Source organism: Nelumbo lutea, chromosome 3 (assembly GCF_056320005.1).
Source record: "Nelumbo lutea isolate HS-2025 chromosome 3, American lotus-T2T, whole genome shotgun sequence".
NCBI classification, from domain to species: Eukaryota; Viridiplantae; Streptophyta; class Magnoliopsida; order Proteales; family Nelumbonaceae; genus Nelumbo; species Nelumbo lutea.
In genome coordinates, this window is record NC_142686.1 from 2,581,018 (window position 1) to 2,602,278 (window position 21,261).

At 39.0% G+C, this 21,261-nt stretch overlaps 2 long non-coding RNA genes across 2 annotated transcripts; one reads left to right on the top strand and one right to left on the bottom strand.

The window, feature by feature from the left end:
- Window positions 1-10,314: 10,314 nt before the first annotated feature.
- Window positions 10,315-11,023, top strand: LOC148862366 (uncharacterized). Its single transcript, XR_016110276.1, has 2 exons — window positions 10,315-10,546; window positions 10,779-11,023. It is a non-coding gene; the product is annotated as an uncharacterized LOC148862366 (long non-coding RNA).
- LOC148862367 (uncharacterized) lies at window positions 10,854-16,405 on the bottom strand. The gene is made up of 2 exons (XR_016110277.1): window positions 16,285-16,405; window positions 10,854-11,222 (listed from the first exon to the last, which is right to left on the bottom strand). It is a non-coding gene; the product is annotated as an uncharacterized LOC148862367 (long non-coding RNA).
- Window positions 16,406-21,261: the final 4,856 nt, after the last annotated feature.

A 21,261-nucleotide genomic window follows, 5' to 3' on the forward strand; every position in this document is an offset into this window, starting at 1 on the left:
AATGGATTTGCATTTGCCTAAGAAAGAAAGAAAAAATGAACCACAACAGACCCTCTATAGAATATTCTATAAGAGAAAGGCTTGGCTGTTTTAGACAAGTGCTTTCTCGACACCTTATCTCATTGAATCCCTTACCAATATTATTGGTAACGTGTCATGCATAGTAAGCACTCATAGCTCATGGTGGAGACCATTTGGAATCGTCACAAGTTATGCATCTAAACTCTAGTGCAACCTCTAATATCTATGTTTAAAGGGATTCTTTTCTCTAACCAAAACACAATGTTGTAGTAATTTCAAGACACAACATTATGCCAAACATCTTCGCTAAAATATATATATAAAAAAAAAAAAAACAAAGCAAAGGAATCAAATAACACGAAGCTTTCCACGTTCCCATCTTTATATATCCTTCCGCCTACCACGGAATAAAGATAAAATGGCTACTTTTTAATCCAATATAAACAAATAAATAAAAGTGTTATATGTGTCGCAACTCGCAAGAGGATGCTTCCTCAACATTTTCCGTATGAGTCAGCATTGCTTTACGATTCCCCAATGAAACACGGATACATCAACTTTATAGAGCCTGCAGAGGTTTGATCTCTCATCTCACCTCCTATTTGGAGGGGTGTCAAAAAATATTTGGATTATAAGAAAAATTAATATTATCTTTAACGGTATTTTGGATTTTCAAACTGATTCAAATTCAACTCAGGAATTACTTTTACAATTTTGCTTATATGTAAAATCACGGGAAAATTAATCATTCTTTTTTTTGCCTATGATGTAATCATATTAAATACGCAGTTGGAATGTCTAGGAATTGAAGGAGGCAGAAAATGTTTGAAATCAGTGGAGTAAGCTGAACTTTTTACTATCTTTCAAGGGATTTTTCTTGTGCGTCAACTGGAGAAATCCAATATTTTGATTTGTTCATATTCTCAATTAGTTGTTCGTGCACTTCAAAATACAACTTCTTTACACCGGTCCATTCTGGGACTGTTAACAGAAACAAAAAATCTTTTTATCTTTTTTTTGTTCTATTCAGTTTTTAGCTATTAATACGAAGTATAATGTTTTTGCACACCAAATAGCTAATTGAGGTAAACATATTGCACAGGATCAATTTTTGCTACCTCAGTATCCTCCATCTATATCCACTACACAAGACTTTGTATTTTGCTCCTTCTGTTAATATAATACTTTTAACTTTCAAAAAAAAAATTAATAAATAATAAACTATTAGGTTTCGCTAGGGGTGTAAATGGACCGGGTTTGGATTGAACCCCATCCAAATCAAAACTAATTTTATTGAATGGGTTGGACAGTCCAATAAAACATACTGAATTGGACCAATCTAGATATAATGGTCCAAAATACTTATTAGACTAGATTGAACATGATCCATCTATAATGGATTCATATTGAACCAGAGAGGGTTGGACCAATATCTGGTCCATTAACAGCCCTAGCTCTCACTATTTATTCTAGGGCAAGGAAAACAAAAAGTTGCACAAAATGTTAGCATTCCTTTGATCGGGAAAAAAACATGTACAGATTTGTATGATTAACATTATCTAATTATTCTGCTTTTCTCGTGCAAGGGTCTCTCTTAAATGGGACTGCTTCTTGTTGGCCCTTGTTCTTATGGAATTCACATTGGTGAGTGGTGACCTACAAAGCACGCCCCTTATTGTTGTACTTCTGCTTTTTCACAATGGATGATTCAGTCATACCTCTTGTTTTGTAAAAAAAATTTTAATGTTAAATGAGGTGATTTGAACATCCATCATGAAAAAGTGGAACTATGTACTTTCAAAATAGAGCAAAATAAAACTAGTCCCACAGGAGCTCTAAAATACATTATTGATGAGAATATCTCTCAATGACAAATAGGGAAGATGTTTCCAATGCATAAACTCGTTTTTTCTGAAAATTCATGTGATAATCCCTTGTTGTAAGTTGTAACTACCAATTCCTGCATCTCCAGACCCAAAAACTTTATATCCATTTAAAAATGTTAGGAAATGGTTTGAATTTGACACACAAAACCAAGAGTTGCAGTCTAGGTTTAGAATGGCAGAAAAATTACAAGGCCTAATTAATTACTTTTTCTGTTCTGCGAATCCGATTAACTCTAGGGTTTATGATTCGGTCAATGTTTGAGATGGGATGCCACTCTCACCATAAAACAGATCCAAACTTTTCTTTTCTTTTCTTTTCTTTTTTTTTTTTCTGGGGGGGGTGCATTTAAATGCGTTATGAGCTCCTTGATGACCGAGTATAAGTTGGATTATTACTATATATTAAATAATTATTTTATCCACTATTTAAAAGACAAGGTTACACGTCATTCAGTTCAGTCACATAACCCGTGATCAAATGTCCCCTAATACAAATATCAGCTTGGACAAAAGTTGCAATCTTGACCCTACATTAGAGTAGAAAAAAGTTGTTCAGATGATGCCCAAATATATTGCTAGTTAAAGCCATTTTCTTTTGAAAACAAATATAATAGAGCACTAAAAATAAGAAGTTGCAGTGATAATGGCAAAATTAAAGCCGTTTTGAACATTGTTTAAAGTTATCTTTGCACTACAAATTTGTATTTGTATTCCTTCCAAACTGATCCTAACAAATGTTTATATGGCGTGAAATTGATTCTTAAGCCTAGACCATTTTTTTTTGGTATTCAGTGCTATGCACCATTAATAACTTATCCCTGACCTGTTTTTTCATAAAGTGCTAGTTGCGTGATTTGATTCTGTATCAACTCTGTAACAAACCAGTTAACACACCAAAGAGTCAGCCCTCAGTTGGTTTATATATACCAAATGAAGCTTTATTATATGATTAGCGGGGCCCAAGCAATGCATGGGATGGAGCACCCCTCCTTGTCCCTTGTCCCCGTAAGTCAAGACATTCTACTCCATCCCCACCCCGACCCCATTGGTGGGGCAGGTTCGGGGCGAAGCAGCCATTCCTCGTTAGGGATGGGGAATCCCTAAATTTTCCCCACCCTGAGAGGTCTTTTACAAATAGGATTATAAGAATTTTGGGGTATTTTATAAATGAAACTATGGGATCCTAAGGTTACAAGAATATGAGGAAAACTTAGAGATATTTTAAAAATCAATATTAAATCTAAGGGAATTATTATGCAAACTCCATCCCTAATTTGGGGCAAAAATATTTTCCTTGTCTTTGCCCCATCCCCATTTAAGATTTGAGAAAACTTGCCTCGTTCGGGTTGGGGCAGGGTAGGGCCCCAATTTTACAGAGAAAACTGTCATCCCTACAATTCCAATACTTTTTAATAACTAATTAAATAACAATAAATTAGATCATTTTATAATAATTTCTAAAAATTATTGAAATTGCTATAAATTAGTAGTAATGTATAGTAAATTAATTATTTACAATAACAATAATTTAATGTAAATGACTTACTATTAATCAAAGTAAATACAATTATAGTAAATTAATATAATTATGGAAAATTACATTATTTTTAATTAAAAGTAAACCATTTATTGTTAATGAATGTAAAACCATGTATGATTGAAGTCAACCAAGTGGTCTAGATCAGTGTGGATAGATTCAATAATTTTCCTAAATTATTTAATAATTAGTTATTGAAATAAAAATAATGGATTGTTATTTAAATAGTTATGAAACAATTTCTAATAGATTAATTTCATAATTTAATTTTCCTAAAATTTGAATAATTATTTAGTTGAATAATAATGGATTATTATTTAAATAGTTTCAAAGAATTTTTTTTCATAGATTAATTTCTTAAGTTTTTAATTATTTAGTTAAAAAATAATGATGGATTATTAGCTAAATAGTTTCCCTAATCATTTGATAATTGTTAACTATAATTATTGATTTTATAGAAATTAGTAAATAATGCTAATTAGTATTATCTTTTATCAATAAATTATTATTGTAAAAGTTTAATGAAATTTTATTAAATTACAATGATTAATGCTAATTACACTAAATGTTGAAATTTTGAATATTTATTAATAACCAAAAATTATTAAATAATGGATTATTTATAATTTTTGGTGGATTATTAAATTATTTAATATTTATTTAATAATGGATTATTTCTGAAATAATTATTTCATAATTTTTGGTAGAATATTTTCCAGATATTTTTAATAATTTTCATAACTAATGTATTATTTAACAATAGATTATTATTTAAGAATAGATTATTTAACAATGATGGAAGATGCCATGAATATATAAGAAACATCAAATTCCCCTTATTCCCCTCTCTTTACTTGAAATGTCTATAAATATAAATATCGTTTGATTTGGAAAACCAAATCTTAATACATTATGGCCCCATTTTTATGGGAAAGTGGAGAGAAGAGAGGGGAATTAGAGATACAAGTGAAGGAGATGATAAAACATATATTGAGCTAATTAAAGAGAGAAGTTAGGTTGTTATAGAAAGTGTGTGTGTGTGTGTGTGTGTGTGTGTGTGTGAGAGAGAGAGAGAGAGAGAGAGAGAGAGAGAGAACCCACCGGGAAGGGAGAGGAGTGAAGAGAGAGGGTGTTAAAATGACAAATTTGGAGTGATGAAAAGGGGAGATAAGAGAGAGTCAAAGAGAATGCAATATTGGGGTAATGGAGCAAGGAGAAGCAATGTGACGTGGACTGTCTTACTATATATATAAACTCAAAAGTGAAACTGACTATGTCTGGATACAAACATTAAAAAAATATCATATTTATCAATTTTCTTATATAAATTTATTAATAGCTATACACCCTTTTTTCTTTCGTTATAAAAGAATTGGGTCTACTGAGTAGCCAAATGAGGTCATGGATCCAATTTGGCCTAGAAATGGGCCTCAGCTCAGGACGATCGATTTGGTTAGTATTTATTATCAGACTCGTCATGTTTTGTTGAAATATCCTTTTACATGTCCTTTGAACAACAAATTAGGCCTAAACTAATACCATACTATAAATGAATAGAAAACCTAAAAAAAGTCAAAGATTGAGGGTAAGAAGTTGTGTGCATTTTTAGCTATTAGAGAATAAATACATATTCTGATAATATTTTTTTAATTGAATGGTTTTTTAAGATGGTATTAGAGCCCATTTGATCAAGTGGTATAATGTTTGATCATCGCTGCCCAATTATAATAAATTAAATTTCAGTATAAGGTATGAGTGGGCTTGTGCTTGTCTATACTGCAAGCTTGGTGGACTTCCACGATAGAGCATGTTAGAGAATAAACAACTTAAAATGTGTTCTGTAATGTGGATGAGATTTTGAACACAATACTTTGACATGAATGAATCTATAATACACCACTGTTTACGGACACTTTATATTGTGAATAAACTATCCACATCCAAAGGGACATTTTGTCAGATGTAGTATAGATCAATCCACATCATATGTATGGAATCTATACATCTAGCATATAACATGTGAGATAATATATGCAGTCAATCAAGTATAAAAAATTATATTTTATAAATAAGATAAATAATAAAATACAGAATACCTATGGTTAAAATAAAACAGCAATATGTATTTATTAATAAATATAAAAATATAAGTCATATATAATAAATATTGGGGGATAAAACATATCAAATATGAATTTATTTAATAATAAAAACTCATTAAAATTTAAATAAAGGGTTAATAAAAAAAAAAAAACCGATGTGGCTGGTCCTCATCCACAAGAAAAGCCCATGGCGAAGATTTTGGAATTTTGATGGGATTGATCACGACATATTATGGATGAAAACAAAAACTGAACACTATCTTAAGCTTTTTGGTTAATAAGCATATATAAACCGTAAAGATCATGTATACCAGCTTAATTCTGTAACCTTTCTTAATGAAGGGAGAGAGAGAGACCCGGGGGTGGGTATCTTGTATCTTGCTCTCCCCCCAATTCGATTGAGGGTGGGACTTGACCTCCACTACAACCAGGCAACTAACTATAGACTGGTGCAGGCTAGCTGGCACTTTCATGAAACTGACTGAGTTAGTAGCCGGGACAAAGAGAAAGATCGATACATATGAAAGTTGGTTTGTGGGCCTTGATGGGATCGGAAGAGCTGAGAGTGATGGCAATGCAAAGGACAATGGTGGTGGCTGTTGAAGTGGTACATTAGTTGGATTACCAACATTCGTCGGCTAGTCTTAAAAAGGCCATTTTCATGTTCTACATCTTAAATTCATTTGGCATACTTATTTTTTATTCTTTTGAAATTCCAAATAATTACTTTTTCTTTTTGGGTTCGATGGGGCTACACAAAGGGTGGGGAGGGCAGCCCATCCCCAACCCTAGTGTAGACGCATATGATCCAAGTCTCCAAAGTACTTGAATAGCCAAAGGTTAAAACCTAGGTACATTGGTTGGATAGTCAAGATTAATTCTTTGTTTTAGACAATTTAGGGTCCATTTGGTTTGCATTCAGAACCAGAATTGAAATTATAATTAAAATCCCTTAGAAATGGAATTGAAATGATTTATAGTATTTTTGGTTCAGATAGGAATTGAAATTAAAATTAGAATAAACTGGAATGGAATTTCTTTCACAAGAGAGGAGAAGGGAATGGCCATTCCCTCAAATGGGGAATGCCATTTCAACAAGAATGGGCTATTCCAACTCTGATCCTAGACCCCTATTACCACAAATCAAATGGGCCTTTAATTTTTTTTTTTTTTTTGTTGATGTAATACATATTATCTAGATGGCCTGGATTTGGGGATTAACTTCTGAAATTTTTTGGACAGGTTAGAGTAGTTGAACTCGTTTTGAAGTCTAGAGCTTGAATTTATTTAGCTCAGACATTGTTGAAATTTTGGTGCATTATTTGAATGTATGAGCATAATTGAAATCTGGTATATTACTTTAATTGCCAAGTTGATTCTTTGATGTTTGGAATCTATTTTGATAGCAAACTTTTGGCTTGATTTGGTACATTTGGCCAATAGGTTATTTGAACCTTGGTATATTACTATGATGGTTTAGATAATACACCAATCTCAAAAGACCATTAATCTTTGAGTTAATTTGGAAAATCTTTATGCATGGCATGTAGTTATCAAGAATTTGAGTGATTCACATTGTTTAGTATCCCATTTGGCCATTTCTATGGCCGAGAATACTTGAAATCATTGTATATCACTTGGATATTCAAAATTAGTTGATTGATTTTGAGTCACAAGTTCAATGACCCTAATCTTTGGTTAGAAGTTTGATCATGGCTGATTAGAAATATGTTTCTTTAATTATAATACATGGAAAGTTGACAAAATAATTCCATAAAACAAGAGAAAGGAATTCTAGGGCTTTTTCCCTAAAAAGAGCAATCACCACAAGGGAGCCTTGCCTCGAACCAAGATACAAGAATCTGTTCCTAAAACCACTTCACCCACGCACCCAACTCAAACAAAACAAAAGAAAAGAAAAAGAAGATAGAATTACACATATCCTGGAGAAGGACAAACAAGGCAAACGAGGTATGGATGTATTTCTTGGATGGAAAGGTGATGCATGAATATCATGCAAGTATTACAAACAAGCCCAAAATAGTTAAATGCCACAAAAAATAAAGTGCAGACTGCAGGGGGTTAAAGTGTCACACTGCTATCCACAAAGTATGAGATGAGACCACGGTGCCCCTTTATATAGACACTATGGTGCTCTCTTTCAGTAGGCACCGGACAGAGAATCTTACAATAGGGAGTGACCTCCCCTAGCTAGTAATGTGCAATTGTGCATTACCCTCTTATAAATTATGCCAACATGTTTAAAGCCTTTTCGATATCAATTATATATTTTATCTATCCCTTATTCAACCATATTGGATTTAGATCATCCCCACTTGACTGTATCGGTCCGATACTTGTGCTGCCTTCACATTAAAAAGTTAATTCATTTATTGAATTGGCAATAATTCCAAGTTGGCATCTACCCCAAATGTATTTTGAGCTTATAAATTCTGACCTTTGGGGTTATCAGTCATTCTTCATTTTTTATTTGTGTTTGTAAGTAGGAAACGCACATCTCAGTTGGGCTTGAATTACCTGAACCCACTCAAAGAATAAAATTATAAAATAAAAAATTGAATATATATATAAGTAGGAAACTCACAACCTTGATAAACCCAATGATCCAATGCAATTTGGCTCAACGCTCAATGATGGTGCGCGATCTGGTCATTCCTAGCTGGAAAAGGCTGCGCTCCTAACTGACAACGGACGAGAGATACCTGTGAGGAAGAAGATGAAGGAACCCGGGGGGTTCACCCGGCGGGAACACTCCGATGGTTAAGTTACTAACCAGATTGAAAGCTCGGAGAGAAAGAGAGAGAGAGTTGCAAATAAATTAAAGAGCTAGAGTGATGATCACACAATACCTTCGCCTCTGGGGGTCGGGTATCCTGACATGTCAGGTACAACCGCTTCTGAATCTCTGTTGCGGCGATCTGCTATCAGATAACGGCTTGGAGTGGCTGGCCGTTATTTGTCAGAGTTGAGCTGGTGGGCGAAGGTGATCGCTGTAGAGTACGGTCCTACTAGACAAAAAAAATAGCCTCTAGGGTTGGCAGGCATGACGCCGCCAAGCGAGAGATGTGGGCGCAATCTCTAGGTTTGGCAGGTACAGTTGTCAAGCAGGAAACCCCCTGCGATACACCGAGCTGCTCTGCAGCAAGCTACCTTACACCGAGCTATTGATGATATGCCAAGGTGCTTCTATTTGAGGCAGGTCTCTGAGGTGGCCTACTTAGGGTTGGACAGAAGCGAGCTTATTCTAGCTAGGGAGCTGACGAGCTTAACCCGAAGTGTCTTCAGTTCGGGATGCTCCCTACTTGGGAGAATCTTAGCACAGGGTGCTCCCTACTTGGGAGAATCTTAGCACGGGGTGCTCCCTACTTGGGAGAGTCTTAACTTGGGGCAACAGAGTATTATCTTGTAGCGAGCTGTCAGGTTGGGTTATAGCGAGCTCGTTATGCTAAGTTGGAGCGAATTCGTTACGCTAAGTTGTCACTTATGTCGAGTCACGTCCACGTGTCCCCTCATTATGAAGTCGGACCAAATCACCCTCCATCACTCAACTTGGTGGGTGGGGGTTTAATAGGACGGGGCTTGAGCTGGTCATATGCTTGGTTGGGATGGGCTTTAGGCTTACGGCCAAGTGATAAAACAAGTTTAGCTGCAGAACCGGTCTAGCCTGCCCATGGTGCCCTTGGCCCTAGCTAGCCAATTATATAAGCTACTTATTTTGTTTTGCTTTAAATGCATAGAAAAATGAGGGAAGCAAAGAGGTTTATATATATATATATATATATATATAATAACTGTGTATGATTGTGGAACTCAATCTGCCTCTTTGCTGTGATTATTTAGCTAATATGCCAAGTGAGTCACCACTTAGGGGATGTTTGGAACCGTGGCTGTTTTTCAAAAAAAAAAAAACAGTGTCACATCGGATTTACATAGGCATTTCAATAAATGTCCATGTATCTCATTGTTTGGTTCAGCCGATTATTAAAAAATTGGGCATGCCTTGAAAATCGAAACCCCATTGATGCATGAAAAACGATGATGAAAATCACCTTACCAAACAGCATAATGTTACTCACTGCCTATGTGGTAGAAGCATTTTTTTTGTGAAAAACGGGTCCTGGAAGCATGGGTGGTTTTTCTTGAAAATCAGTCCCAAAAAGCGCCCAAGCTTCCAAGCACCATGTCAGTTGGCATGGAAAACAGGGTTTGGGCCTTTATTCTTTAGTAGGGGTGTCAATTAGAATGGATTTGATTCGATCCAATCCAGTCCAATATGAGTTCATTATAAATGGAACAAGGTCCAATCTAATCCAATGAATATTTTGGACCAATTTGGACTGGTCCAATTCAATGTTTGGACCGTCTAATTTCTTCAAATTCATTTTGATTTACATTGGTTTCAACCTAAACCCGGTCTATTGACATCTATACTCTTATCTTGTATCAATGAATTAGATATTAGCTTAATCTAACCCAATCCAATATAAATATATTATAAGCGGACCAAGTCCAATCCAATCTAATAAATATTTCAGACTAGTTTGGTTCAATATATGTTATTGATCCATCCAATCCATCCAAATTGATTTTGGACCGGACGGAGTCCAATCCATTTACACCCTTACTCTTTAGGATGGGGCTGAGGAGTGTTGGCCTTGTGAAACGGACCTACTACGTAGGCTTTTCTCTGATATCAACAAGAACCCAACTAATGTTGTTTTGAGTTCGCATCACCGCCCCACCGTGCTTCGCCTCATACGATGTGCGACTGGCACCTGTCCAGTCGCACGCGGTGGGGCGTTTCCGCGTGTTAGCCCCAAAACCAACTCAAAAGTGCTGGAACGCGCCCCCGAAGCTCTTTTCCCCTATTCGCGCCCCTCCTGAAGCTCAAATCGGAGGAGAGGCTCTGACCCCCGTTCTCTGCCCGAGCTCGGATCTCCGCTCCCATCTCCGATACCGGCGAACGCTCCGGTCACCAGGTAAACTCTAACCCTTGTTCTTTGTCTGGGGCTTTGATTTTTTTCATTAAACCCTCTTTGATGTCTTATTTTTCTTTGACTTTTTTTACCCTCTTCCACCTCCTTCTCCGGCACCGGCGATCGCTCCGGCCACCGACATCAGGTGTTGGAGTGTCACACTTAGAACTGCATTCAACATTTTTATTATGCAATGGCTATTAAAAACTCATTTAGAAAGTTGTTTGGTTTACAGGTTTTGGCTATGGCTATAAACTCCATCCAGCTTAGGAAAAAACGACAGAAGGAGAAAGAGAAAGTAGTGCAGTGATTGGCTATGGCTACAGAAAGCTGAATTTTCAAACTTTGTTATTAATTTGTATGTTTTGGTACAGATACAGAAAGCTGAATTTTCAAACACTTTATTATTAATTTGTATGCTTTGATACAAATGTTGTTTGGCTATGGCTATGAACTCTCTCTCTCTCTCTCTCCTCTTTAGCTTTCAAGGGTATATTAATATATTAAACACAGGTTTATGGTATAGTCCAAATAACTAGCCTAAAGCAGAGCAATACAACTATCTTCCTGTCTTAGTTAAACAGAGGCTGGTCCCCTGAAGAAGGATCAATTTTGATGAGCCAAAAAGCAGTCTCCATGCTGGTACAGCCCACTCCAATCAAGCCCCCGATGCTTCAATCTGCAATATCAATACTTCTTATTAATGTTCCATCTACATTATAAATACGACTGTTTTGAAGTAGTTTAAAGAATCCAACAGAACTACAGTTACTGTCACAGAGCAAGCAGAATCCTCAATCTTAATCTAATACATGGTAACAGTAGTGTCACATGGATTGGAGACCCAGATCAAATTATGGGTTTAATAAGATCTAAAGTGACATCATGGTTATTAAACAAAAAACCATATTAATCTAAACCCATGTCAGAATCTTTTTCTTCTTCTTCCTTCTGAGAAATCTGACTCAGCTTCTTGATATAGCCAAAGTATACGTAAATGTTGACAGAGATATATTGAACCTTCTCTTCATGGTGTTCATTCAATAAGGTATCATCAATCTCAGCATCGCACGACTATTTTGCAGATTAAAATAACATATTACGAAGCTTTACAAACTATTGTTTAAGAAAACGCAACTAGAGAGAGAGATTCTTGTTTATTTGTTGCAGAAGTTCAGAATATCATGAATTAAAAAAAGAGGGAATAAAAAACTGGTATTGGTACAAAAGTTGGGATCCCATCTCAAGTTCTCAACTCGATAATACCTCGTCCCAACTATATCATGAACCCAAATTTGTTACTTATATCATACTTTCTTCTTATATGAAATATTCATGGAGAAGTATTTCTCCCATTCGCGTTTTCATTACCTTGGTTCTCTGATCTTCTTTTGGTTACCAAGAAAATGAGAAATCTTATTTTCGGACAGTTTGTTTCCTGATCAGGGTAGATTTGGCTATCCACTAACATTATGACACATGGCATCTCGGAATAAATGGGGGACATCCAGAACCACCTAGGCGATAACTTGCCTTAGCCAAAATGATGGAGTCCCAGCTAGCGACCTGGCACTGTCGCCAACCTAGCGACCTGCCTCTAGTGCCGACCTGGCGACCTGCCTCTGGTGTCAACCTGACGACCTGCCTCTAGCGTCGACTTGGCAACCTGCCCTTGTTGCCGACCTGGCAACCTACCTCCACTGCCGACTTGGTAGAAACCTAGCCAGCGACCTCGTCCACGACTTGGCAGCTAGCAGCACCTGGTCCAGGGCTGACCTGTGGTACCTCGTCAGTATCGGCTGAAGCGACCTCCCACGAGGGCTTGTCGACCTGATTGAGGTCCAGGTGGCGACTTACGAGACATGCTCGTTGTTGATTTCTACATGCATCCCATCACTCTCAGGTCTTTCGGAAGTCAATTCTCACACCAAATGTTTTGGGAGAAATCGAGTAAGGCGCAAAGATTAGCCTACGTGCACGACTACCTTTGAGGACTTTGGAGTAGTTAGGCATGTCCTCTCGGAGATACCGAATGTGTTGCAAGATGCTCACACCAAACAATGCCTATATAAAGGCCTTGCCTCCAACTCCAGGGGGGAGATGCGCAATTTAGTTCTCGCAGCTCACCAGCTCTCTCACATTTGGCTATCTTAAAATCTCTTATTCGCTAACTTAAGCATCGAAGTTCCCACCCTGGGTAAAGCAACCTGGGCACTCTGACATTGTTTCCTTACAAGTCGCATCAGAGCCACCTCTCCAGCTTGTCAACACTTGGTTAGGCAACAGATCCACCTCTCCAGCTCGTCACCACTCAGCTAGACATCAGAGCCACTTCTCCAACTTGTCACCACTCAATTAGACATCAAAGCCACTTCTCTAACTCGTCAACACTCAGATAGGCAACAGATCCACCTCTCCAGCTCGTCACCATTTAGCTAGACATCAGAACCACTTCTCCAACTCATCACCACTCAGTTAGACATCAGATCCACTTCTCCAACTCGTCACCATTTAGCTAGGCATCAGATCCACCTCTCCAGCTTGTCACCACTCAGCTAGACACCAGAGCCATCTCTCTAGCTCGTCACTATTCAGTTAGGCACCAGAGCCACCTCTCCAGCTCGTCACCATTTAGCTAGACATCAGAGCCACCTTTCTAGCTCCTCACCATTTAGCTAGGCATCAGAACCACCTCTCCAACTCGTCACCATTTAGTTAGACATCAAAGCCACTTCTCCAACTCGTCACCACTCAGACATCAGAGCCACCTCTCCAGCTCGTCACCATTTAGCTAGGCATCAGAGCCACCTCTCCAGCTCATCACTACTTATCTAGACATCAGAGCCATCTCTCTAGCTCGTCACCATAGTTAGGCACCAGAGCCACCTCTCCAGCTCATCACCATTTAGCTAGGCATCAGAGCCACCTTTCCAACTCGTCACCACTTAGTTAGGCATCAGAGCCACCTTTCCAGCTTGTTACCACTCAATTAGGCATCAAAGCCACTTCTCCAACTCATCACCACTCAATTAGGCATCAAAGCCACTTTTCCAGCTCGTCATCATTCAGCTAGGCATCAAAGCCACCATACCACATTCCAGGTAGGGATTATTCAGCTAGGCATCCGAGTCACCTACTAGCCGGGAGGTGCCGAAATGCACATAATCAATTGGTGTCATCTACGGGAAACGTTACAAAAGGCTATGTCCTCACCCAATTCTCTAAGCCTCAAGTAATAACATCTTCAAGCAACAACAATAGCACTTGATCGAAAGAACCCCCTAGGGGGGCAGAAGCAAAGTGATTAATCCAAATGAGTTCTCGTAGTCTTGTTCGGACAGGATCTCCCCAACTGTGAGGCCACTCCCATATGTCGAGCTCTGCATGCTCTCTACGAGAGTTGATGGCCAATAGAATGTGAGGCCACCCCACAGGTCAAGCCCTCCGTGGTTCTCGTGGGAGTTGATAACCAACAAACAGTGAGGTCGCGCTGCAGATTGAGCCCTCAATGCTTTACGTGGGAGTTGATGACCAACAGGTTGTGGAGCCACCCTCGCAGGTCAGCCATAACACCGACCCGCTATTTAAATTTCAACATCAACACACATAACAAGGGGAAGCCAAACCGCTTTCAGCATCAAGGACCCCTAAGCCGACCTGAAACTATGTTGGTAATAGGCCTAAGGACCTACAACGAAGTACAAATCGACTCCCTTCGTTGAGCTGATCTCACCTCGGGAGGGGGGGGGGGATATTGATGAGGGCAGATTTGGCCCTCCACTAACATCATGACACATGGCATCTTAGAACAACTAGGTGACACCCATAACCACCCAGGCGACAACTTGCCTTAGCCAAAATGATGGAGTCCCAACTAGCAACCTGGCATTGTCGCTGGCCTAGCGACCTGCCTCTGGTGCGGACCTGGCGACCTGTCTCTAGCACCGACCTGGCGACCTGCCCCTGTTGCCGACCTAGCGACCTGCCTCCACCGCCGACTTGGTAGAAACCTAGCCAACGACCTCGTCCACGACTCAGGGTGGCTAGCATCACCTCGTCTAGGGCCGACCTATAGTACCTCGTCAGTATCGACTGAAGCGACCTTGACGTGGGGAGCAACCTCCCTCGAGGGCTTGCCGACCTGATTGAGGTTCAGGTGGCGAGACTAGCGACCTACGAGACGTGCTCGACGTCGACTTCTACATGCATCCCATCACTCCTAGGTCTCTTGGAAGTCAGCTCTCACACTGAATGTTTGGGGAGAAACCAAGTAAGGCGCAAAGATTGGCCTACATGCATGACCACCTCCGAGGACTTCGGAGCTGTTAGGCAAGTCCTCTCAAAGATCTCAGACGTGTTGCGTGATGCTCACGCCAAACAATGCCTATATAAAGGCCTTACCTCCAACTCCATGAGGGAGATGTGCAATTTATTTCTCGCATCTCTCAATCTCTCTCACATTTGACTATTTTAAAATCTCTGATTCGCTAACTTAAGCATTGGAGTGCCCAACCCAAGTAAAACAACCCGGGCACTCTGACATTGTTTCCTTGCAGGTCGCATCAGAGTCACATCTCCAGCTCGTCACCACTCAGCTAGGCAACAGAACCACTTCTCCAGCTCGTCACCATTCAACTAGGCAATAGAGCCATCACTCCAGTTCGTCACCATTCAATTAGGCATCGGAGCCACCTCTCCAGCTCATCACCATTTAGCTAGGCATCAGAGCCACCTCTCCAGCTCATCACCACTCAACTAGACATCAAAGTCATCTCTCCAACTCGTCACCATTCAATTAGGCATCAGAGCCACCTCTCCAACTCGTCACCATTCCTCTAGACATCAGAGCCACTTCTCCAACTCATCACCATTCATCTAGACATCAGAGCCACTTCTCTAGCTCGTCACCATTTAAGTAAGCATCAAAGCCACCTCTCTAACTCGTCACCACTCAGCTAGACATCATAGCCATCTCTCTGGCTCGTCACCATTCAGTAAGGCATTAGAGCCACCTCTCCAGCTCGTCACCATTCGTTACCACTCAGTTAGACATTAGAGCCACCCCTCTAGTTCGTCACCATTTAGCTAGGCATCAGAGCCACTTTTCCAACTCGTCACCATTTAGCTAGGCATCAGATCCACCTCTCCAGTTCATCACCATTTAACTAGGCATTGGAGCCATATCTCCAGTTTATCAACATTCAGCTAGGCATTAGAGCCACTTCTCCGGCTCGTCACCATTCAACTAGGCATTCAAGCCACGTCTAAGTAGGAACCATTCAGCTAGGCATTGATACCACATTCCAGGTATGGATTATTCAGCCAGACATCCGATTCACCTATTAGCCAGGAGCCGCCGAAATGTGCATCATCATTTCCTATCACTCTCCATTGTTTTCGTTCTGCCTTCTCTATCTTAATGAAGAGAGAAAATTAGAGGTCAAAGAGGAAATCTATTTACCTGTTTCGACTTGATTGTCTTTTCTCTTATAGTTTCCAAAGTTACGTGCGCACAAAGACACAACAAAGACATGCAGGGGCATCACTCAGTTTTTTCTTCATAGAGCATTGGTTTCTTGAAGTGAAAAACACTCCAACACCTGGTGACGGTGGCCGGAGGAATGGCCGGTGACGGAGAAGAAGGTGGAAGAGGGTAAAAAACTAAAAGAAAAATAAAACACCAAAGAGGGTTTAATGAAAAAAATCAAAGCCCCAGACAAAAAACAAGGGTTAGAGCTTACCTGGGGACCAGAGCGTTCGCCGGTGCCGGAGATGAGAGCGGAGATCCGAGCTCGGGCAGAGAACGGGGTCAGAGCCTCTCCTCCGATTTAAGCTTCAAAAGAGGCGCGAATATGGGAAAAGAGATTCAGGGGGCGCGTTCCAGCACTTCAGAATTGATTTTGGAGACAACTGGCGGGGCTAACGTCCGTATGTTAGCGTCGCACGCGGGAACGTCCCACCGCGTGCGACGGGACACGTGTCAATCGCACGTCGTGTGGGGCGAAGCGTGGTGGGGCGGTGATGCGAACTCTGTTGTTTCGTGCCTTCGTGACGTGGAGTCGAGAGATGTGAATGCGTGAACAACCAGCTAATAAAGGAATTAGGCCTTGGTTGGACAACATGGCTAATTAAGTTAGCAGTTAGTTAATTAGTGAGTTAATAAAAAAACTGTGTTTTTTCTTCTTTGCTTGCTTTGATTATTACTTTACGTTACGTTTACAGGCAGCTGGTTAATTATAGTGAGTTAGCAGTTAGCAGGCTGCTCCTGTGATAAGTAACCTAACTTGTATAAGATTAATCAGTTTCACTGTATAATAACTTGAGCGGCCTTTTGGGCTTTTTACCCTTTTCTGATTTTAGCAGCTCACTCAGTCTCAGATGAAATTTAGGTCTGACAACAAACACATACTCATATGTATTTCATGGACCCGAACTGTTAACCTTTTTAGCTACTCTGCTTACAACAGATGAATAAGCAAAAAGCTCTAAGATTATTGGAACATGTCAAGTCAACCATTTTACATTTAAACTCTCACATTTAAACAGGTTGAGGGGGTAGACAGGCCTTAAACTAACCCCTCTTAACCAGGTTTAAACAAAAAAAACTGATAAAAAAAAAAAAAGAGAAATCAGCTTCGATACAGGCCGATACACCCCTACCAATGTATCGGCCATATCGGTATTTTGAACTTTGTCACACAGCATCTGTTCTCCTCTTTGATCTTTCACCCACTGCATTTCCATAAATTCATATCTTCTAAGTAGGGGTGTTAATAGATCGACTAGTTTTGGGTTGGACTCTACTCAAATCAAAATCAATTTAGAGAGATTGGATGGATGAATAAGGCATATTGAATTAGACGAGTCCAGACTTAATGGTCCAGAGTATTTATTGGATTGGATTGGACCCGGTCCATCCATAATGAATTTATACTCGATTAAATTGGATTCAGCCAATATCTGATCCATTGATATTGATAAAAGATAAGAATACAGGTGTCAATGGACCAGGTTCGAATTGGAACCAACCTAAATAAAAACAAATTCAAACAGATTGGACGGTCCATAATAATCATCAGACTGAATTGGACCAGATCCATTTGTAATGGACTCCAATTGGACCAAATCCAGTCTAACTCACACTTCTACTTCTAAGATTGTGCTTGTTTTGATAGAAAATAAGAGGTTTATCTACCTATCCCTTCAAACCAAAACACAGCTAGAGAGAAACAGAAAGTCAAAGAAAAAAATTCAAGGAACTTTATCTCTTGTTTCCTACCAAATCAAACACAACATAATGGTGTGTTTAATGTGGGATAGTGTAGAGTTGATGCAAACAAACCAAGTGAGTCCTCCCCGATCCCGACCCCAACCCTGTCAAGTGTCAGCCATGAGAGAAGTTACCAACTACGTACCATCCAATCCATGTGTAAGGCAACAAATGAGATGCCTTGGTGAGCATTGGACAATGGCTAGGGTGACAATTGAATCTCGAGTGGCTTCCACTCCAACCACATTCAATGGCATCCATGCTATGGGACAAATTTTTGCAGAACCAAATAAACCGTGGTGTATTGTCCTTTTAGATGTGTTGTCTCTTTTATTTTTAGAAATTTGTTCATTTCATACCCAAAATCTGAACTGATTTATTTTATTTTTTTTTTTAATTTTGACAGTTAGGTTAAAATCCTTTCAAAGAATTTTTTACTTATTGTTATTTTCTATAATTTACATAATTAAGTTATATATCTACATTCTACACACAAAAAGTGGAATTTCGGGAAAAAATCTGAAATTCCCGCGCAAATTATATGCAAAATAGTGTACAGTTAATTGTGACCCATAAATCTTCACATATTGTCATGGATGGGATCATGGGATGGATCTCATGCCTGAGTCTGAGTTGGACTACTAATAGCCTGGTGATAATAAATGAAAGCTTCCTAATAGTTTACAGGAAGGAAATGAAAGACACTCAAAAAGTTAAATCCGCGTTGCTTTGAATTGAAGCATAATTAGCACCAAAGCAACATACTTCTGTTATCGTTATTCATGTTTAATTCGTTTTAAACGAATTTTGCCCGGCCGTTTATGAACAGGCAAGCAAGCAACATACATACTGGTGTGGTTATTTAATATTCCAAACCCAAAGCAGCAATGGCAATAGTAACACCCTCTTCATCTTTTGTGATAACTAATTAAAGAGTGTTTTGATCGAATCTCTTCACTTTCTATTCTCTTCAAATAACAATGAGGCAATAACTAACATTGTTGTCCGACCCAGTCAGCGATAACTGTTTAGTTATTAAGGAAATTAAAGAACTTAGAAATTGGAAGCTGGGCCCTACACGGAGACAATTATTCAATCTCTCTCTCTTTATCGGATGTCTTTGGAGTTTGGGCGGACATGTATTAATTAATTTAAAATATAAATGATAGTGTTAATAATTGGGCGGGGAAAAGGTAAATAGACCCATTATTATTGGCACTTGGCACTCTCCATGGCCCATGGGCCCATATCCAAGAGTAGGCGAAGTCAACTAATTATTATATGAAAACATACTAACAACGGATGAAAGTTTGATATCCAAGTACCTAACTCTCATAAACTATTTGTGTATGAATTTTTAAGTCACAAAGGTTTCCTTTCATTTTGATATTTGACTCATTGTTTACAGTTTAAGAACAACCATGAAAGGCGCGTTTTTGTTTATTTGGTTCTATTTACTCGAACAAGTAACCGACGACCTGGCTCACTCTGGCTTCAGACTTCAGACTTCAGTTCAGGAACCCAATTGAACGCTGAATTACGTTTTGTTTTTCCCTTTCATTTATTTTTTATTTTTTATTGTGGTGAAACAGAAACAGTGAAATTTGGACACGGAGCTTGTTTGATACGTCTTCTACACCTTGCCTTTTCACACTACATATCTAAAATTGACCTTGATGCCACAGCTACAGCTACAGCTTGGTTCTGACTTTGGCTTTTGGTACGAACTACGAACTACCAAGGTCCAAAAAGGACGACGTCATTTCACTTGTTTTTCTGAAGCACACTACTGTATCTAGATTCCGGATTCCAAATCGTCCGAACCCAAAATTCGCAAGCCCAATTCCTGCAGCTAGCAAACTGCAAACACCCCAGATATTGAAGATATACAGTGTCTCAACTCAACTGTACCCAAGATGATGATGATGTGATGGAGCGAAAGGAATGAATCAACGAGGGGTCTGGTCTTTTTCCAGCTGGGATTTCCTTTACCATGTATGGCCAAATCAGCATTCTTATTCTCATTGCTATTTTTGGTTGAATGAGGCTGTTGTATTATTATTTATGATGGGTGAAATCAACGCATCGATCGCCTGGTGCCACATCACTTCGGATACCACAGGACCTGCATGAGCAACCTTCGAAAGCATTGTCATTAGGACGGGTCAAGTGACCTCGCTAGATCGTCTACAATGGTCAAATCAAAGTCACCCAATACATCAGTTCCACCTCGAGCCTCTCGAGATATCAGGCAACCCAAGCACAAATTGATGTTTCAGTAGAATGACTCCGACCTGCTATAATAGAGGGGTGCGCCTTCATGGGATACACACTCTGACAAGGTATTCTAACTCTCATTGCTCTCTAACTATCCTTCAACCCATCCACCTCGAGACTAACTTAATCGTAAAAGCCTCCTTGCCTGATGTCACAATTTAGACCCTTTCACATCCTCTATTTTGCAAGGTTTGGGCCGCTCAAGCTTATCAATCACTATCAATTTCCATTCTTAATTAATAAATTTTTAAAATAAAATATAGATAATACCAACCCAACATGGCGCCAGCCCCGCTGCCTGCCTCGTGCCTCCTCTCAATTCAAGAAATCAAGGGACGGGTGGAAGAATCGAGGTCGTCTCTTTAACTCTTTTTTTTTTGTGCTTATTGGTAATCCAAATGTGCAGTGATTAACTAGTAATGAAGGGAAGAGGAAGGAGATTATTTTGGGCTGGCAGTTGGCAAGCAGTTAGAACTTAAAACATGCATCCACCTCCCCGAGCCCGAAGGCGGCAGGCCTCGCCATATACTCCGAATCCGAAGTGAAGTTTAAAGAAGGAAAAGCGAAACGAAACATCATATGCTGCCGCAATTATGTTGTCTCATTTCTAATTGCCTATTGCGGCTCCACCTTGCCATTTTTCTTTTTGCATGTTTTTTTTTTTTTTTTTTTTTCTAATCCTCTCCGACTAACACCGTTTTTCTAATTTTCTTCTCGCTTTTTGTTTGGTCTTCTTCAACCCCCTTTTACATTATTATTATTATTATTATTATTATTATTATTATTATTATTATTTATTAAAGTGCAAAAAGGGAATTTGGACGTTGCCACAACTGTTGTAGTGAGATAATGATTTTAATAAATACAAAGGTTTAATTTGGCACCTATGAAGTAATAAACATCTTCCTAGTGTAACCAAACACATATAATAATAGCAGGGGGATTGCCACTACTATATATATCTATATATAAATGGGCCTTGTAGCTATCACTTACCATCACAATACCTAATGTGAGTTATAGGCGATTGATAATTCCCAACCCAATGAATTAATCAAGTTTGAGGGGGAGAGAGAGATTGAACAGGTGAAGAATATATGAAAAATGATTAATGCTCACTCAGTATATGATAAAAATAATACTTCAATGTATCTAATTTAATTACTTAATT